This window comes from Convolutriloba macropyga, unplaced genomic scaffold, assembly GCF_964194025.1.
Source record: "Convolutriloba macropyga unplaced genomic scaffold, txConMacr16.3 SCAFFOLD_657, whole genome shotgun sequence".
Lineage (NCBI taxonomy): Eukaryota > Metazoa > Xenacoelomorpha > Acoela > Convolutidae > Convolutriloba > Convolutriloba macropyga.
This window is the reverse complement of record NW_027451067.1, coordinates 1-20175: the sequence shown is the minus strand read 5'-3', so window position 1 is coordinate 20175 and position 20175 is coordinate 1.

Here is a 20175-nt window from a genome sequence, read left to right as displayed (position 1 = left end):
AAGAGTGTTTGGCGAACTGATTACAGATAAATAAATTATCAATTCAGAGATATGTCCGGTTGACTATTTTAACAGTAAAGTTTTCATAAATGCACGAAATAAAAATTGGCTGAAATCGAGCTCGAGTTAAAAATATACGCAAAATTTTTCATTAAAATCAGTACCAAATGCAAGGTATCATCACATAAAAGATTCAGTTGCATCCTACATTACTGAACAAAAACAATCCCAAGGGACGCACTGGCGTTCAAAAATGGATTTAAAATCCGCTTACAAATCCGCTTAAAGATAAATTGGATTTAAAATCCGCGCACATCCACATGGATTTAAAATCCCCCTAGATCACAGTATAGAAAAACATCTTAGAACAACATCAGTATAGAACAACATCAGAAAAACTTTTGCAGGTCTACTTAAACATATTAATTTCTCCACGGTTTTTACGTCTTAAAAGATAAACCAGTCACTTTTCAGCAAAATTTTATATAAAAAATAGACGAAATCTAATCAAAATTACCAATCTGATAAAACATAATTGTTAGAACGCTGAAAAATCTATTAGATTCTGAGAAACATTTAGACTACAGTGAATAGACTAGATCAAAAAGGTCTAGCAATACTTCTCCTAAAAATCGAATCGGCGAAAGACTCAATAACGGCTCAGTTTTAAAATTATTCGTATTAGTAGGCAAAAAACAAATTGCACCATCCTAAGAACGAAAAAATATTTGTTTTTTTTCTGGGGTGTTCCAATCAATTCATAAAAGCTATACCAAAAATTTCAACTCTCCTCTCTATTTCGCCTACCATTAAAGAAAAAAACCAGAAACAAAAAAACTCTAAATTAGAATGGAAAGAAATTCACAGAAAATTTTTCGAAAAAATAAATAATCAGTTCAGCTGTATTACAGAAAATAAACACTTCTAAGGAAACAAGCTTCAATTGTGACGCAAATATCAAAGGCCTAGGGGCATGCATCAAACAATAACATCAAATAAAAACATCGTTTCCACAACATCCAATATGAGATTTTCTAAAAGCGAACTTCAACTATTCGCAAAGGTCTTGGGGCTTGAAATCTTAAAAAAAACATTTTCAGGGCGGACTGACCCTTTAGCGTTAGTTTCAGCACTCAACAATAATAGAGGTAACAAAACGTATCAAAACCGGCTGATCCAGTGGGTTGATTTTAATATCTAATTTTCAGTTTCTTTGCATGTACATATATCCAAGGAAACATTTTTTTTGCTTTCAAACACATGATTTTGCCTGCTACATATACACATATACAAAGATGTTTAATAGAGATTACACAATTCAGAGTTTGAGAGGATTTGAATACTATAGTGGGTATGCCAGCCGGAGTTTTGAGACAGAGATTTCGTATGTCTGGTCTGACAGATCCGCGTAGGTTCTCCATCACCAGTCACTTCTTCATCGAGGGAATCTTTGCTTTATGCACTTTTCCTCCACATCTGCAAATTCCAGACACTTCATTCAAGGGTCCTCGCCACCAAGAGTTTGATCGTGCTCTTTGGAACATCCAGATCCACCAGCAGCCTCACTGTCTTTGGTGCTATTGCCCCTTGCTAATTGGTGACAGTTCCACCTAGATTGACTTCTTGTGAGCCCGTTCTTTCCCTGATGCAGTCCTTGACCTCATCGAGGTTGTAGTAGGCCGTCTTTTGGTCCGCATGCCAGTCCAGATCCGTGTTGTCGCCTGTGACCGCCGCATCACGTACCCAGCTTCTCCCTTCTTTTGTGGCCACGATGTCTGGTTTCTGACGCCGCGCCTTGTCTTGATGATTTGTTCTTCGATGGTCTCATAGCCCTTTCTTTTCAATGCTCTCCTGATCAGCTCAACAATACGATCGTGTCGTTTGATTCTGGTGCCCCAGTTTTTTTGGACATGTCTGGAGGCAGTGTGCCAGCGTCTCTCTTCTCCCATATGTGTCACAGCTTGTGTCTTGCTGGTAATGCCACCTCGCAAGACTGGCTTTGGTCATCATCAAATTGCCACTGATCTTCATGGCGTTGATGAAAGTCTCACCTGTCATCAGAGTGGTGCCGTTGAGCAAGGTGACTTGACCTTCAGCCCGGGCCACAGACTCCAGTCCCCCTCCATCCATTGAGCTGTGTAATACTGCCGCCTGTGCTTCCATTGCCACTTTCTTGCTCCTCACCAGTGTGTCACCAACCCTGGGCATGAAGTTCTCAAGGTTAGCCAGTTGCTTCTTGAAGTAGTCCGTCTTTGTCATTTCATTCACCACGGGGTCATCATCACGCAGCAACTTGTCCAGACGTGCTTACCATAGTAGTGGAATTGTCACCAAGAGTTGAGCCACCTGCAGTCCTCTATCGTCCCCTCTTGCGTGGAACATGGGTGGTGGAGCATCTTTTGGACAGGCCATCCATCATCTGATTGTTCGTCTTATGACCCTGTCTAGACCCAGTAGCTCCACCCGTGTCGTCTGGCCAAGCACAAGTAAGTGGTACAGACTAGGGATGACATACGCTTTCAGAATCCAGAGTCTTTGTTGTGGTTTCAAAGGAGCTCTTCTCAGATGATCAAGTTTAAGCTCCAGTATCCACCCCCAGGTACTATTAGAATCCGGCACCGCTCATGCTCGGGAGACTGTCTGGTCCACATCTGAACTTTGAACAGACCGTCACTACCAGCTGCCTGTCTTTGGGCACAGTTTCCAAGTCCAGCGTCGAGCTTTTTTTCACATTGGTGTTGAGACCACTTATATCTAGTCCCTTCTGGTACTTGTCTAGCAGGTGTTGAAGCCCCGTCTTGGTGACCGCCAGCAACACTACATCATCGGCATAGGTCAGTAGTTGACTCGTTGTTCTCCAACCATCACTCCAGTGGATGCAGGTAGCCTCTTCAGTGTTCGGTCCGTGACCAGATTGAACAGTACAAAAGAGGGAAGGTCGCCCTCTCGTACGCCTCGGCCCGGTCTTACACATCTTGTTGCTTCTGCGTCCGGAGATTTGTGCCTGCCTCTTGGAGTTGTTCAAGATGTATCGCACCATCTTGATGTCAATTCCTGCTTCAAGGGCTGCCTCAGCCGGTGCCTTGTGGGTGACGCTGTCAAAGGCTTTGACTACATCAATGAATGCCAGCTTCAGTTTTTTCCTTCGTCTTTTGCTCTCCTCCAGTATGGTCTGAAGCAGTAGTGTTCGCCGCAATGCCGTCTCCCGTCTTGAAGCCTTTCTGTCTAGGGTTGTCATCAGCATCTGCCACTCTGCCCGCCAGAACCTAGTTGAAGCACCTCGTGACCAAACTAGCAATGGTGATGGGCCGATACTTCATGGGGTCTTGAGTGCTACTTTCCTTGGGTATGAACACTGTCCGTCCCTTGATCAGTTCCTCTGGAAGCCTCTCCGCCATCATCCAGAGGTTGAATTGTGTGGCCAGTGATCCGAATGGGATGTTTGCCAGTGTCTTCCTCTACGTGATACCATCTCGCCCTGTTGCAGATTCCCCCAGTCCTTTGACTGCAGTGGCCACTTTGTCCTGTGAGATGGAGGACATTCTGCTGGTTCCAGTCATCTTGGTCACGTCTGGAACTTCGCCTTCTGTCTCCCTCAGTGACTACCACGCATCAAGGAACCCTGATCTTCCTCAGTGACTACCACGCATCAAGGACATGAGGAAGTGTCTTCACACACTTCCTCATGTCCCATCGTCTGTTCGTGTGTCATGACCAATCTATCACACATCTGGTACCGCGTCCTCTGTGCTTCTAGAACAACGCCTGTAGTCCCGCGTACTGGTGCCTGCGTCTAGCCTTGTTTGTCCTGAAGTCCAATTTCGTCTTGCACCGCTTTGCAGTTTTGACTTGTTGTTGTGGGATAGTTTTGAGCCAGGTAGCCCCCTCATGTTCCACAAACTGCTCCAGCTCCTCGTCTGACATCTTTTTGATCTCTCCCGATGATGTGAGCCACTTCATGTCTAGTGCCTCAGCTAGGCCTATCCTCACGCAGTCGTCAGTGGGCATGGCCACCTCACTCGTGCCTTCATCTATTCATCTATGAATGTGCCTGGTCCTTAATCAGGGTCTTGGGTGTCACATCGCCGTCTGATGGGTGAGTCTCATCAAGTCCCTTCAGCGTCTGAATGAAGTTCTTGTTTCGTCTGAGTCCCTTGAAGGACTCCACTGTGCATTCTGGGAACATCTGGCGCAGCTTATCGTTCTGCTTTGCTTTTGAGGTCGTCTGGTCTATCTGCCTAAGAGCCAGTGCAACTACAGTCATCTCTTCCTGACTCCATCTAGCCTGGACCCTGACCGTCTTGGATTCATGCATCTCATGGTGGTCATCTGTGTGGAAGCTCCTTTTGCGCTGGGAGAGACCCTCTGTCGTTTGAAAGGTCCGTTTTCGCAGTGTGAGCACATTCAGTCCAGTGTCCCTGTCTGACTGTTAGTCCCCGTCTCAGTCCCTTCTCCAGCAGAGGCCAGAGTTTTTCCTGATATTGACTTCTTGCTTGTTTGGGTAATTTTAACTTGGGAAGCAAACCCGTTCCAGGACTCAACCTCCTGCGCTAGATCCAAAGTGTTCGTCGTCACAAAAATTGGAAAAATCGGTGTGGACTCACGAAATCGCCACATGGTTTGTGCTGTCTCAACACAAAAGGAGCTCTCTCACCGGGAAAAGTTCGATGATTACGTGGCGTACGTTCCGAGTCATTTGGCAGTAGCGAGAGACTCCTAATCGGGCCACAACGATATAATCACTCGTCAAGGTGGGCGCTTAAGAGAGAAAACCGAAAACAACCGCCCTTGATAGAAAAATTGATTGTAAAAAACAACGCTCTTTTGCCAAATCAGACGTTGCAAACAGTCGAACTCTTGTCTATTCAATTCCTTCAAATCTGTTAAGCCCACTTCTCTTTCTTCATGTCGTACGGTGATAGATACCTTTCTTGTATCTACATTCGTACTTTAATCTATGTATGTCTGAATACTCCATTTGAAGGGCGAATGCCTATTTAGTTCATTTTGTTGCTAACTTCTTACTAACTTCCTCCCACTTTGCAAGTAATGTCTGTTCATGCTGTCTAATGATTTCATACTGTAAACAAATCTAATTTTACTTCCCGGATGTTTGATCAAATGTTGAACAAATCCATTTCTTCATTTTGTTTAACTCTAGTTGTCACTCATCCCATTTTCAGCGCTATCGCTTAGTTGAATTAAATCTTTGTCAAACGCTTCTCAATTGGACTAACTAAATAGAAATCAACCATTCGCGACGCGATTGCCTAATCGCCACGTAATCGACAAAAAGTAGATAACACATTCGCCATTCGCGACGCAATTGCCACTTTCTATTTGGATAATACCAATCGCAACACAATTGACACAACTCACATTGATTGAGTATAACATGGCGCAGTCAGCAGCGGACACAAAGAAAACTCCACTGCACATAGAAGCCTTTTGGGAGAAACCCACAGCAACACCCACTCTAACGTGGGACAAATGGACACGAAATTGGAAACTTGCTCTTCTCGCCAAGGAAGGAATACAACTTGACACTCTCTTAGATGATCCTCCTGCATCAGTGAACTATCCACCCGAACCTACATATGAAGAACCAGTAGAAAACCATACGCAGGCCACAGAAAGAGATCGTAAGGTTCGAAACCAGCAGTTGAAAATGAACTGGCAAAACAGATGCAAGAAGGCTGATGAAATTGGAATTCTCTGTGGAGACAAACCATGGACACTCTGTGAGCAGAAGACGATATCGCTGCTGTATCTAAGCATTGGCACAGAGGGGCGTCGAATCTTCAAGAGCAAATACCCACACTTTCAAGTAGAGAAACAACCTCTAAAAGATTTGTGGCAGGCAATGGAGGAGTCATTCACAAAGGTTCGTAACATAACCTACGATCGTTTCGTATTTTATTCATGCAAACAACAAAAGGGAGAGTCAGTAGAGAGTTTCTACGGTCGTCTCATAGAAATGGCAGAAAATTGCAACCTCGGAAGCGAAGAAACAACACTAATTCGTGATGCTTTCATACTCAATATGCTTGATCACGAAACTCAAAAGGAGTTGTTGAAGGAAACTGTGGAACCACCAAAAGCACTAGAAATTGCCATACAAATGGAAATGGGAGCACAAAATCAACAGAAAATTAACCAAAACTTAATGACAAGTAATACATCTGTAGATTACATCAACAATAGCTATATTCGCAATCGCAACGCGAATGCACCTCCAGCAAAACGTGACTTCACACGCTATCCAACTGTCCCTGCAAACTATCAGTATACAAGTGTTTGTACCGATTGTGGTCTTCGCTGGAGTCACAACCACAAACAGATTTGTCCTGCGAATGGAAAAAAAATGCCACAATTGCGGTATTTTGGGTCATTTTGCTCGAAAATGTCGAAAACCAAAGAAGCAGCAGAATTCAACACAGAAAAATCAAAAAGCAAACGTAAATCAAATTGAACAATCACCAGAAAAAAGCGATGACGAGGAATCAGTAAACTATATAACAAGCTATCAACAATTGTACCAACAAGTATACGACTCAAACTACGAAAGTGACTCAGACGACTACGTGGCAGCTATATCTTCAGATTCAGTTCATCAACTGGAGCCACTGAATGTGGAAGTACAGATTGGAGAAATACAAACATCGGCAATGATCGACTCTGATAGTGCTGTGAGTATTATAACAAAAAGTCTAGCAAACAGAATCCTACAATCAACTAATCTGCAAGATGGACAGATTCGTCAGAAAAAAGGAACCTAAAAACGTTCTCCAACGAACCAATCAAAGTCATCGGGCATTTGGAAACTACAGTGACCTACAACCATTGGAAAGATGTATCAGCAATGTTGACAGTGGTAGATGACGGCCACAAAAACATAATTGGAAGAGATCTGTTTGGCCCACTGAGGATTGCAGTTGTCCAACAACAACCAGAAACTGGTAAATGTGTTAATAACATCACTAATTCTGCATGTAAAATTAAAGAGACAGTTGCGACGCGATTTCCACATTTAGTATCATGAATTGGTCTATCTAAGACACATGTAGCAAAATCAAAGTTTCATCAAAAGTTTACAGCAAAGCATCAAAAAGGCCGACGTGTTCCGATAAATCTCCAACCTCGAGTTACAGATGAATTAGAAAGACTACAGACAGAAGGCCATATTGAAAAATTATCTAGTTGTTCGGATGAAAACTTCATATCCCCAATCGTAATAACCGTAAAGAAAGACCAGTCAATAAAGCTAGCACTAGATTCAAAAGTTCTAAATAAAGCAATACACAAAAACAAATATCAAATGCCAAATATTGAAATGTTAATTGATACCATCTCACAACACTTGACAAGTACACACAACAGTCAACAAGCCTATTTCGCCACATTAGACCTCAAATACGCATATAGTCAATTAAAATTACATCACGAAACAGCAAAACACTGTAATTTTAATATAATATGTGGTGAATCTACTGGTACATATAGATTCAAAACAGGTTTCTATGGTCTCACAGACATGCCGGCGGAATTTCAAAAAGCCATGGACTATACTCTAGTAGGTTTGCAAAACACATACTGTTTCTTGGATGATATAATAATCGTTAGTACAGGCACTGAAGCAGACCATTTAGCTTTAGTTTTCAAATGTCTTCAAAAGCTAGATGACGATAATTTGAGAATTAATTTACAAAAATGTCACTTTGCAAAATCAGAAATAGAATGGCTCGGTTACAAATTTACACAAACAGGTATATCACCATTAGAAAGCAAAACAGCTGCAATTCTCACAATACCACCACCAACAACATTAAAACGTCTCAGATCATTTCTAGGATCAGTCCACTATATCGGTAAATTTATACCACACCTAGCACAATTATGTCACCCTCTCAGACCACTACTAAAGAAATCAGTAAAATTCGTCTGGACAGATGAACACACAAAACACTTTAATCTAATTAAAGAAAAAATAGCAAATAGTACTGAAAATAGTCATTACAATCCCAAATTAGACGTTCGAGTAAAATGTGACGCTTCACGCTCAGGATTGAGGGCAGCTTTAGGACAAAATACACCAGAAGGTTGGAAGCCAATTGCATTCGCGTCACGATTTCTCAACACAACAGAAGAACGCTACAGTGTCAACGAATTGGAACTATTGGGGATAGTGTGGTCAATTGACTATTTTAAATATTATCTATACGGAAAAAATTTCACGGTAGTAACAGACCACAGAGCTCTATTATCAATACTTAAAAAACATCGATCTAATAAATCATATAACAGCCGTTTGTCTCGCTGGATAGATAGACTGTTACCATACAATTTCACAATCGAACATATGCCAGGTGCAAAAATGGGACTTGTTGATTACATTTCTCGAAACCCCTTCGCTAGAGCTAAAAAGATATCTACTTATGACGAACATTTTGTTGTAGCAACAATTTCTAAAATTTGTGATTCAATGAAATATCTTATAGTGAATAAAGAAACAACAACTAAAAAATTTCAGACCATATTAAAGTCAAATATGCCACCACAACAAATAAAACCTCCATTCGCACCGCGATTAACCACACAGTTAAACATTAATTCGACAAATTTTCAATTACCACTTGCACCGCAATTAACAACTTCACAGTTGAAACCTCCATTCGCATCGCAATTAACACTTAGAAATTCAAATGTTAACACTCATTTTGATCATCCATTTGCGCCGCAAATGCCACTTAAAACTAGCAAATTACAATTTGTACCAAATCAGCATAAAGTCAATAATTCACATTCCATTAGCAAATTCGCTGCAAAAGAGGTGCAAATGTCAGACAGTAAAGAATGTGAACAATCTGAACAATTAGTCCCAATTCAACCCATTAATGGCAATAAAGCAACTAATCCACCAAATAACACCAAATTAAGCGCGAAAATACCCAAATTCGAGTATAAATACCACACACCCAAAAACAAGTCGCTTTTTGCCCAAATTCAGCGTTCGAACAATTACTTCGTAAATAAAGAGAACGAACCTTTAAGATCAAAAAATACTATAAACAGCCTCAGAATTATGTCAAAATCAAAAGCAGTCCGTTCAAAATCAACACCAGCAAAAGCACGAGTCACCTTTTCTGATACAACCCCATCGACCCCAGAATCAAACAACACAAGCCGTACCGAAACTCCGACAGGTAGCATGATCGATGAAACAGATGACCTGATGTTTAACGAAACACTTCAAAAAGTGTTCAGCAAAAAATTCCTCGCAATATTAACGGGGAAGGATGCCATCCTAAAAGAGGTACGAGACTGTGTATTACGAGACGACGCTGAAAGACTGCAGGAAATTAGTCCGTATCTCCACTCATATTGGAGAGACTTGAGTGTAAAAAACGGATGCGTCTGTCTAGACGAAAGGATAGCAATCCCCAAAGCTATTAAGGATGCTGTACTCGAGGACATACACTCTACTCATCCGGGCAGTTTTGCAATGTTATCGTTGGCTCAGAATATCTGGTGGCCTTATATCCACAGGGATATATTGGCAAAAGCCAGTGAATGCAAGGCATGCACTGAAATCGGTAAGAATCTTAAACCAGTGATTTCGCACCGCAAATGGACACCTTTACCTAAGTGTAGTGAACCGAATGAGGAAATACAACTAGATTTTGGTGGACCAATTTTAAATGAGAAAGGCATAGAACAATATTTTATTACAAGTATAGACAGATACTCTAAATACCCTACGGCAGAAATAGTAAACAATGCATCAGGCCCAAATGTAGTTAAATTCTTAAATAATTATATATATCAACACGGAGTACCCAGAACTATTAGATTAGATCAGGCTAAATGTTTTACAGGAAAAAAGTTTGAGACATTTTGTGCTGAAAATAATATTACACCTATATATGCACCAGCAAATGACCATAGAGCAGTCGGATTAGTAGAACGTATTATTCAAACAATTAAACGACAATTATCTTGCATGAAATCACAATTAAATAAAAAATTTCATTTAGAAAATTCATTGAAAGCAATAATACAACGATTAAGAATATCAAAACAAAAAACATTAAATATTACACCATTTGAGGCACATTTTGGCAGAAAATGTAATACACCTATATCAAATATCACTACTAAACCTAATAATAAAAATTTGAACTATAATGCCATAATTAATTGTTATTTAGACGAGGACACAATCCCAGGTCGTTCGTACTTAACGGAGGAACAGTGGGCCGACACTGCGTTATGCTCCGACACCGAAATAGAAAAGGTCATTTGCGCTGCAAATTCTCGCGCAAGATTGGAGCAAGAAAAACGCAAGGACGGAGAGACAAGATTCATTAAACCCGAAGCCATTTGCCGCGAGATGCCATGCTCCGAAAGAAGTATTCAAGTTAAATTGGCCAGAAAGCGACACGAAAGCCAACGACAGAAAAAGAATTTAGACGGTCTCTACGAAGTACTAGCGCCAGGGAGCACCGTCTGCAAAATAAGCCCGACAACGAGCGTTATAAAGGAGCCATAAAAACAGGAAGTTAGAGTCCGGAATTCTGACATCGCGAAATTCGGAACGCGAGCTGAACGCGAAACAAAATTAATAGAATACATAGATCGCCGCCCGCAGAAAATAACAGAAAAAACATTAGAGCAGAAAATTCAACTTCACAAAAAGGACCTATTTCGAAAAAACACCGGGGACAAGAAAATTAAGAGGAATAAACGACAAGCCGACGATGTAAGCATAGTTTCTTCTGGACGTTCTTGTACTTCAACAACAAGCAATATCACACGATCACTAAAGATGCGTATTCCGAAAAGGAATCCAAAATATGACACAGCTTTCCTAAACAGACCTGATTTAGTACAAGTGCTCAACATAAGTCCAATTGCGCCGCAAATGGATGATTCGACTGTAGCAGGACCATCTGCATCACAAACAACATCACCGACACCTACACACCCGACACCAATTTTGAAGAAAACTTCAAAACGTAATTTAACCATAAGCGATACGTCGGACTCTGATACTTCATCTGTCAGAAGAAGTAAACGAACTTTAAAGAAAAAGAAGACCCAGAAAATAGTTGAAAAGGTTCGCAATACCGAAGGATATGTCGACGATCAAGACATAGAAACTGCAGGAGATTCGTATCAGAACATTGATGACCGACAAGAACAGCCGAGAGAGATGACCGTATTACAAGCGGAAACGGCTGAACAAAGTGACAGCGAATAAAAACTTTATTAAAACAAACTTCCTCTCTCAAACTTATATTTTACTTATTATTTAATTTTTTACTACTTACTAACCGGTGAATATTTATTAATTTTCTGATTTTAATTAATAATTTATTTTCTTTCCAAGAGGGGAGAAATGTCGTACGGTGATAGATACCTTTCTTGTATCTACACTCGTACTTTAATCTATGTATGTCTGAATACTCCATTTGAAGGGCGAATGCCTATTTAGTTCATTTTGTTGCTAACTTCTTACTAACTTCCTCCCACTTTGCAAGTAATGTCTGTTCATGCTGTCTAATGATTTCATACTGTAAACAAATCTAATTTTACTTCCCGGATGTTTGATCAAATGTTGAACAAATCCATTTCTTCATTTTGTTTAACTCTAGTTGTCACTCTTCCCATTTTCAGCGCTATCGCTTAGTTGAATTAAATCTTTGTCAAACGCTTCTCAATTGGACTAACTAAATAGAAATCAACCATTCGCGACGCGATTGCCTAATCGCCACGTAATCGACAAAAAGTAGATAACACATTCGCCATTCGCGACGCAATTGCCACTTTCTATTTGGATAATACCAATCGCAACACAATTGACCCAACTCACATTGATTGAGTATAACACTTCAGAAAGAATGTGTGTCACTGCCTGGAACCATATTCAATTTTGTACAATTGGAAAAGCAGTTATTAAACATAAGCGTGCCCCAAACAAAAACAACTTTCCATTGGAGAATTCAAGCAAAAAAACAATTTCGAATGACGATAATTCAACCGTGCCCGGACCGTATAAAAAATGAAAAAAATCTTAAAGCTCTGATTCGAAAATCAGACTTAGGCCACTTCCACAACTTTCTCAACTAAATGAAGCAATTCAAATACAATTTGGCGGGCCAATTCCTTTTGATGACCACAAAAACAAATAATACATAGTAGAAACTGTAGATAGATTAAGACATTTTTCTCTTGCGCAATTTATGAAAACTGCGATAGAAAAACAGCTGTAGAATATCTTGAGGATTATTGTAGATTGCCAGGTATTAGGCACGATAAATTACAAGCTTTTCAAGCTACAAAATTTGAAATATACCCTAAAAACCAAAATATAAAGCTCATAGGGAATCCCGCGTAAGATCACCGCACTACAGGAATTGTTTATCGTCTATTGAGAAATTAAAAGGAAAACTTTTATTTCGGGATCATGATACACAATCTTGCAAAAATTGTAGCAAAAAAAATCGAATCAATTAAATTTGGTCGTAAACCAAATACATAAATCGTTGTTTTCGATTAAAAAAAACTGGCTCGTAAAACGCTAGCTTGCTAGAACTAAAAAATCCGGAACCCCGGGACCTTTATAACATCAATGGATTTTAATTCCAGATGGCGCAATAACAGGATAAAAGATCTGTCCATCTTCGCCGAAACAAAGTCACGGCTAATCGATTAGGTAGCATGTAAAACGGTAGGGGAGTTTAATTGCAAGAGAGAGTCAGAAATAGGTTTTAGTTGAAAAAGCCAAACGAACAACTCTTAAGCCACCATCATCTGCGGTTTGTTCTGACATTCCAATCAGCTCAACTTCTCTGGGACAGTGCGAATTAGTTAGCTGAAAAACCAAGAAGTGCAACAAAGACACTCGTCTTCAAAAGCTAACCCAGGTTGAGGTCGCGCTCGAAATCACCTCTGATCAGATCGTCCCAAACAAGTGGGACCTCTGATCAGACTGTCCCAGACCGAAGTGGGCTCTGATCAGACGAGTGTGCGCTCGAAGCTCGTTGTGCGCTCGAAGTGCGCTCGAAGTGCGCTCGAAGCCGCCTCTGATCAGACTAGTGTGCGTTCGAAATTGTCTCTGATCAGACCGTCCCAGACCGAAGCGACCCCTGATCAGACAAGTTCCAGAGCCTTGTCCAGACGAGAGTGCGCTCGAAGCTTTTTCCAGACCATGTAATTCGAGCTCACCGGGAACATGTGTGCGCTCAAAACTCGTCTGATCAGGGGTCACTTCGGTGTGGCCACCTCGACCTGGGAAATCTAGCAATGAAACGGAAGCCAAGCTAAGAAACAGCGCACTAAATTATGTAAAGAGTAACCAAAACACACAAATCGCAACGTTGTACGAAAGTCGATTGAAGCCGCACTGAAACAATCTATTGTGTATCTCTAAAAATAAATTTCTCAAATCACCAACGGTCAAATTCAGATAACATCTGATTCGCCCTCACAATTCCAAATAAAGGTTTATACATGGTCAAATCTTGCTCAATTTAAGTCAACTTAGCCTGAATATCAGAGCATAAACAACACTCCCCAGGGACTCATGAAACCAACTTATTTAATGATTGCAATAATCGAACGCATCCGGAGAAGAAGCTCGGAAAGTTTTTGCTATCACACAAATCAACCATCCCGTGGACTAAAAACATTAAAGCGGTGTATTTAGACAACCCTAATAGATGCTGAATCAATTTCTAAAAAAACATCATCACACAAAGCGTACAAAATACCTCAGCTACGGTCACCTCACTAGCACTTCAAGAAGAGGAAGAACTTGATACGGCCACCGCAGCTCTGGAGACGAACTCCTTCTCAAGTATTCGTGAGACGGATATCTTCCATCCACAAAAAATTTAGTTACTCCGAAATTCTTTTCCTGCCACGGGTTTTTATTACTACTCTCGTAGTAATAGAACAACTAATAAAGGAACAAATTGAGAAAAAGTTAACATATAAATTTGTAAGATTTGTAAGATAAATTTGTATAAATTTATAAAAAGAGTGTTTTATAATATTGCTTTTAAGTTCCTTTTTTCATTTCATGGGGATTACTTTATCACAATTGTGATAAGCTAATCCCCATCGACTGAAAAAATGAACTTAAAACCAATATTACAAAACACTCTAAGTTTATATGTTAACTTTTTCTCAATTTGTTTCTTAATTAGTTGTTCTATTACTACGAGAGTGCATTTTCTGTCAAGTCATTCTGGTTAGCAAGTTTTGTCCTGGTAATCAAAATAGTTAATCCCTTGCGCACCAGTGAATTGCAGAAAATTTGAGAGCACAATTAAGGCAGAGCCGATAATGGCTCCACCCGGGTCGAGATGTCAGCGCCGTTTCAGTGCTTTATTTTGTAAAAAGTGCCCTGAATCTGATAAAAAAATATGTAAGAAATGAGTTGAATGCGCTGAAATGCGCTGAAATGAGCTGAAACGCGCTGATTTTTTAACATTTTCAGCGCAAAATCTTTCATAATTTTGCGCTGAAATGCGCTAAGACTTTGTAAGAAATGTATTCAAGTTTCAGCGCATTTCTTGGAATTATTTAGTGGATTTGAAAGCTTTTTCACATCGATTCCTCAATTTCGAACCATTGAATTTTCCCTATTTAATGATGATCTTTTTCTTAAAAAATGCGCTGAAAAGCGCTGAAAATATGTAAGAAATGCGCTGCATTTTCAGCGCACTTCTTACATAATTTCAGCGCATTTCATAAACTGTCTAATAGTATAAAACTAAATTAAATAGGAAGAAATTAAGGAATCAATGCCGCAGTGGATAGAGTGAAGGCTACGGCACCGGAGAGCAGGATTCGATTGTCAGTGATGGCTAATTTTTGAAAACTCAGTGGTTTTCAGCGCGTTTCTCGCAAAGTTTCACCGCATTTCAGCACATTTCAGCGCATTTTTATGTAAAGTTTTTGCGCTGAATTTTTTGAAAAATCAGCGCATTTCTTACATAATTCTTCTCGACCCGGGCATTAACATCTTTAATGACTCTATAGATAGGGATTCTTATATTTGCGGGCGAAGTCGACTTAAATTACCGACTCTGTAAAAAACTGAATGTTAATTTCTTTTCTATCTCGAATGACTAATAATTTATTTTACCCGAGTCAATACTAGGCATATGGTATCAAAACAAAAGAGAGTAACTAATACACAAGATAACTCGCTTTTTAAAATACACTAGTGTCTGTTCAGTCTGTGATTGGTTACAATATCACAGAAACATTTTTGCCCGCTTCATTCATCGAGGTAGGCAGTTTTTACATGAGATAGTTTTTCGCAGCTGGAGATCTTCCAAAATATTTTTGAATTCTTTGTAGTGAGTTTGCGGTCAAGTTGAATAGTGTGTTCAGTGAACCAATAGTCAACTTAGAGGTCAATTGCATGATTTTATGGTTAGTGGGTGTACAGACAAAACAGTCCAAGACAAAAACAGTCCCGGACAAAACAGTCCCAAATAGCAAAATATGCCCAAACAAAACAGTCACAGACAAAATAGTCCCAATAAAGCAGAAAAATCAATCCCAGACAAAATAGTCTGAAGTAAAGATAGAGTCAAACATGTGCACATCAGGTAAGAAAGAAACCCCTTAAGGTTCATGTTATTGTATTTCTTTGAAAAATATGATTGTATTTCTTTGAATTGATGAGGGTGCCAGTTAAATCTCATTGTGTTGTTGCAGTGAGAGAATATGTTCCAGATTTAGAGCGCTATGTATAACATAAGTGGTCTCCTTTTTACAAAAGTTTTTTTATCAGAGATCCTTTTTTTTCTCTGTTGATCTCTTCCTATTTTATTTTTTTTTTCGTGCCAGCTTAACTTCTGTTCTACTGTAATTTTTTTTCTTGTTTCGGTATAGCTGCTACAGCGACTGTGAGCTATGTATCCCGACCAAGTAAAAACCGAAAATGGTGGAATTATTTTTGTAGAGGAATAGATGTTAATTAAGAATCAAACTATTAGAAACGATTACTATTAGAAACGGATAATAGTTTGCGGGTTCGAGGCCTTCGACAAGAACCTTCGACGCAAGTCTTTGGCTGTGAGAACGCTCTCTTAGTTTTTCTGTCCGTCCAGTTTGTCATTCTGTTGTTTACGGAAATGCACCAGGATTTCTTTGTCACAAGCACGGCAAGCAGACAAAGCTCTGAGAGAAATATTTTGTATACCTGTTTCTCTTCAGGGAGGTTGTGGTTTGTTATAGCCTGCTAGTCAATACACAATTTGTAAATTTATAGACGAATGAACATGTAGTTGATCCGACGCATTACTTAACTGGGAGGAGTTCAGGTCGGCAATAGGTGTACGAAGAGTAAAAAATTCGGGCTGGCATTGAAATTTCTCATGGAATTTTTGCATTACTGCAGATCGATTAAATCAGTGTTTCCTTTAATAAGGAGAAGTTATCTTTTTGTTCACGTACTGGAGACGTCACTTGATGTGAAAACAGGGACTAATCCAATTAAAGCGATGCTTGACGAAAAGCAATTTTGAGTTGTATGTTGCCGCTTTGGCTTCTTTAACACAAAGCGATTAGTTGTGAAAATTTTTCTGAAAAGGATGTAGAATTTAAAACTGTAAACCGAAGGGGTCGTACTTTCGGTATTTTCTATGGGGAGTTTATTCATTCAGACAGTCGTTTGATCTATATGCCAGGGCGAAATCTTATCGAGATAGACTACGGATTTTCGTGCTGTAAATGTGGAGTTGACCGGAGTTTGAGTTCATTGAAATGCGAAATCGCTGTCGGTTCTTTCTTCGAGCTTGCCAGTAGTACTCTTGACCGGAAAACTACTCTATCGGCCAACACTATGAAGGTACCGCTCTTTCCAATACTCCTCTTTCAGTGGAATGGCGAGGTAGTTTATCTGTTCAGGGACGTGTGTATTCGGTGTTTGATGTCAATTCAAATAGTGTTTTGTGAGCTGAATCAAGAATTTGGTCAAGCAGGCCGTTGGAATTTCAGTTGTACTGGACAAGGGAACTGGAGAAGTCCATTGGAACAGTACCGGTCGTGGAAGCATACAGAAGGTCTGGTAGAAACGGAAGAGCCATGTCCATATTAGAATAACGATAAGGAGGCTCGGTAATGTGCGTACGCACATAATGTTCCGACCCCGCTCATCCACATTCTTGACTTAATTCGCTACCAAAAGATGAAGAGATAGAAAAGTTTCGAAAACACATATCTTTCAAGTAACAACCAATGGAATACAATAATGCCACGATGGTGGACCGATGAAAGTTTTTCATAATAGGACTACTAGAAAGGACAATAAAAAATCAAACAAAAAACATTATTTACGACCAAATCTCGATGTCCATAATAAAAAAAATCATAACAAAACCAAAATTGCGTCAGATAAAACCTAAACAAAACAATATAACCTATACATCATTAAAAAAAGATGCGGGACCTGTCTTCAATACGACTTGTTAACAGGTCGTCAGAAAAGAAGCGCGAAGTTCAAAAATACGTTTGTATTTTTGAAAACAATTAATTTCACAGTTATTAATGTCATTAGATATCAACTGAATTGAATAAAATTTTCATTTATATCTCCATAAGAAGCAATTGAGGCATTTCATTATCCAATCTTCGATTGCGTAAACATTCAAAGCTAATGGGACCTACGATTATTGTTATAAAACAAAAAAGAAAACCAAAATCCTTTAAAACAAACAAATAAATAAAAAATCTCAAACATTTTATGAAACCTCGTAATTAGCAGCAAAGCCATGAAACAAATGTTTGAACCTAAAAACCGTCATAAAGATAAAAATTTTAACTCAGTGGGAACGTGTTTACCGAGAATGAGTCACAAATCGATCAAAAGCTATTTAAAAAAAGACGAACCTCAAAAACCCAAATACAATTTTGAAAAAAAAAATTCAAAAGTCATGACAAACTAAGAAATTTCAATAAGATGCGATGGAATAATATGGAACACTGTTAATAATGAGACTAAGTCACGGCCCCACAAAATAACAACAAATACATAAAGAAGCCGAAATTTCAACCAGTTTTACAACATCACAATGTTCAAGGCACTTTAATTATAATATGTTAGGTCGAAGCAATCATGTCGAAGCAATGGTCGAAGCAATCATTCACAACATATAACCACGAGTGAAAAAATTATTTGAATTAACAAAGGTAACCAAGACTTCTAATTAGTAAGATTGAGCTACTTGGTGAGGAAAATGAAAGCAAAAAAGAGAGTCCTTCAGGGGAGACAAAAAGGAGACAATCTTTTTTTAAATTTAAGTTCAAAGTCATTAAAACCAACAGCTATGAATTAATATGTTTATTTAAGTTGAATTATTTGGCGATGGGAATAAATGAGACCTCTTGTTATCAGGTATATGTACTATAACAATAAACGAAAAGACGAACATAGGCAAAAACAAAACCCTACAAATTTTTGAGATAAATATAATTTCTGAGACAAAAAGCATAAAACTATTCAACGAAAACAATTAACATATCCAGATACAAATTTTTCCAACGCTGAGCATTTTCCCTACTAAGCTTTTTTCAATTGGACTTGTCAATAATGTGATAATTGGACAAGGAATCAAAATGAAATAAAAAATGCAATTATGCTCAAAAACAAAAAATTGAAAACGCGTAGTATCAAAACAAACAAACTATTAATTCAACATAAAACCATTACAAAAATTAATTTATTAGTTATTGCAACTTGCTTTCGTCCTGTTTTTACTGAGACTGCGCCCGAAGTTGAGAGAAATGAAATAAAATAGTGTGAAAATTTCAAAAACTCACCGATTTTTTCTTAAATCAAATAAATTCAAAGTGATAGCAGACATTAGATAACAACTGAAAGAATTGTACAGATTTTTTTAAACCTTAGACAAAACTAACTGGATCTTTTAATGCGGACACTTAGTCATTGAGCTACAAAAAGTATTATAAATGAAAGCAAAACTCAAGAAGTCTATAAAATTTTTGCAGAAAAAATTGGTCAGAGCCATAAAAGCCATAAAAACCTCGAGCTTAACTTTGAAACCATAATATAATCTCATTGGGACTCGTTCATTTTAGACCGTATTATTCAATAATCGAGCCCTTATATGAAATTCTTGTCATTAATTTACATAAAAAACATTTGCTTAGCGGAAACATTCGGGCCCCATAAAAATCTAAAAAAATTTTTTTCATCGTATGGATTCATGCTGAGATCAAGATCAGCCCAGATAATGCGGGGGGTCTAAAAAAACACTAAATTGTTCAAATGGTTGCGTAATACATCATTTTTTGTACAACATTTTTCAGTGTGTCAAAAGTAAATAGTGCATTTTGTACAATTATCGAGTTTAAATTTGAAAAAATTGGCAAAACTATAATTCCAGAAGACTCTTAAAGCCAACGGGAATACAACTAGCTCTGTTTTGAGCTTAAGAAGAATATGGTCGCAGTATTAAGGTTTCTACTTCCTGCAAAATTAATGCAAGTGGGCTTAAAAAAGCAAATTTGGTCACAATTTCGACGAAAAATGTCGGAATTTGAAAAATTTAGCATAAATTTTAGCCAAAGAACTCGGATCCAACAATTTAGCAACCCTCCCCTATCTTATGAGATAAAATAAAAAACATTGCATTTATTAATTTTTCATAATTTAGCAATATTTAGGAAAAATTGGACAAAAATACCGAAATTGTGAATAAAAACTGCTGAATTACGTCCAATTATCACAAAATTTCAAACCTCGATAACTGCCTATAAAAAAGAAAATCGATAAAACGTTTTTAATTCATAACGCTGGACGTTTTTAACTATACGCTGGACGGGCTTTCTAATGATACCACTCACAACTCGCTACGATGATTATATCGATCGGCCAAAATTTTCTGAACAAAAAAAAACCCATTTGAGTATACAGTTCCTACCCCACTAAAGTAGGTCGGAAAAATTAGGACTGACGACTGAGGCGTCACACAACCATTGAAAAAGAGCTCGAAGTGTTTTGATGGAAGTCTTCGTGTTGGAAGAATACTAGCTTTCAAGGACTGGTTTCTGATGACTCTGTTTGTTGTGTCGTTTATGAAGTAAGCATATGTACTCCGCAGGAGACAGCTGTTTGAATTGTGATTTAAAAAC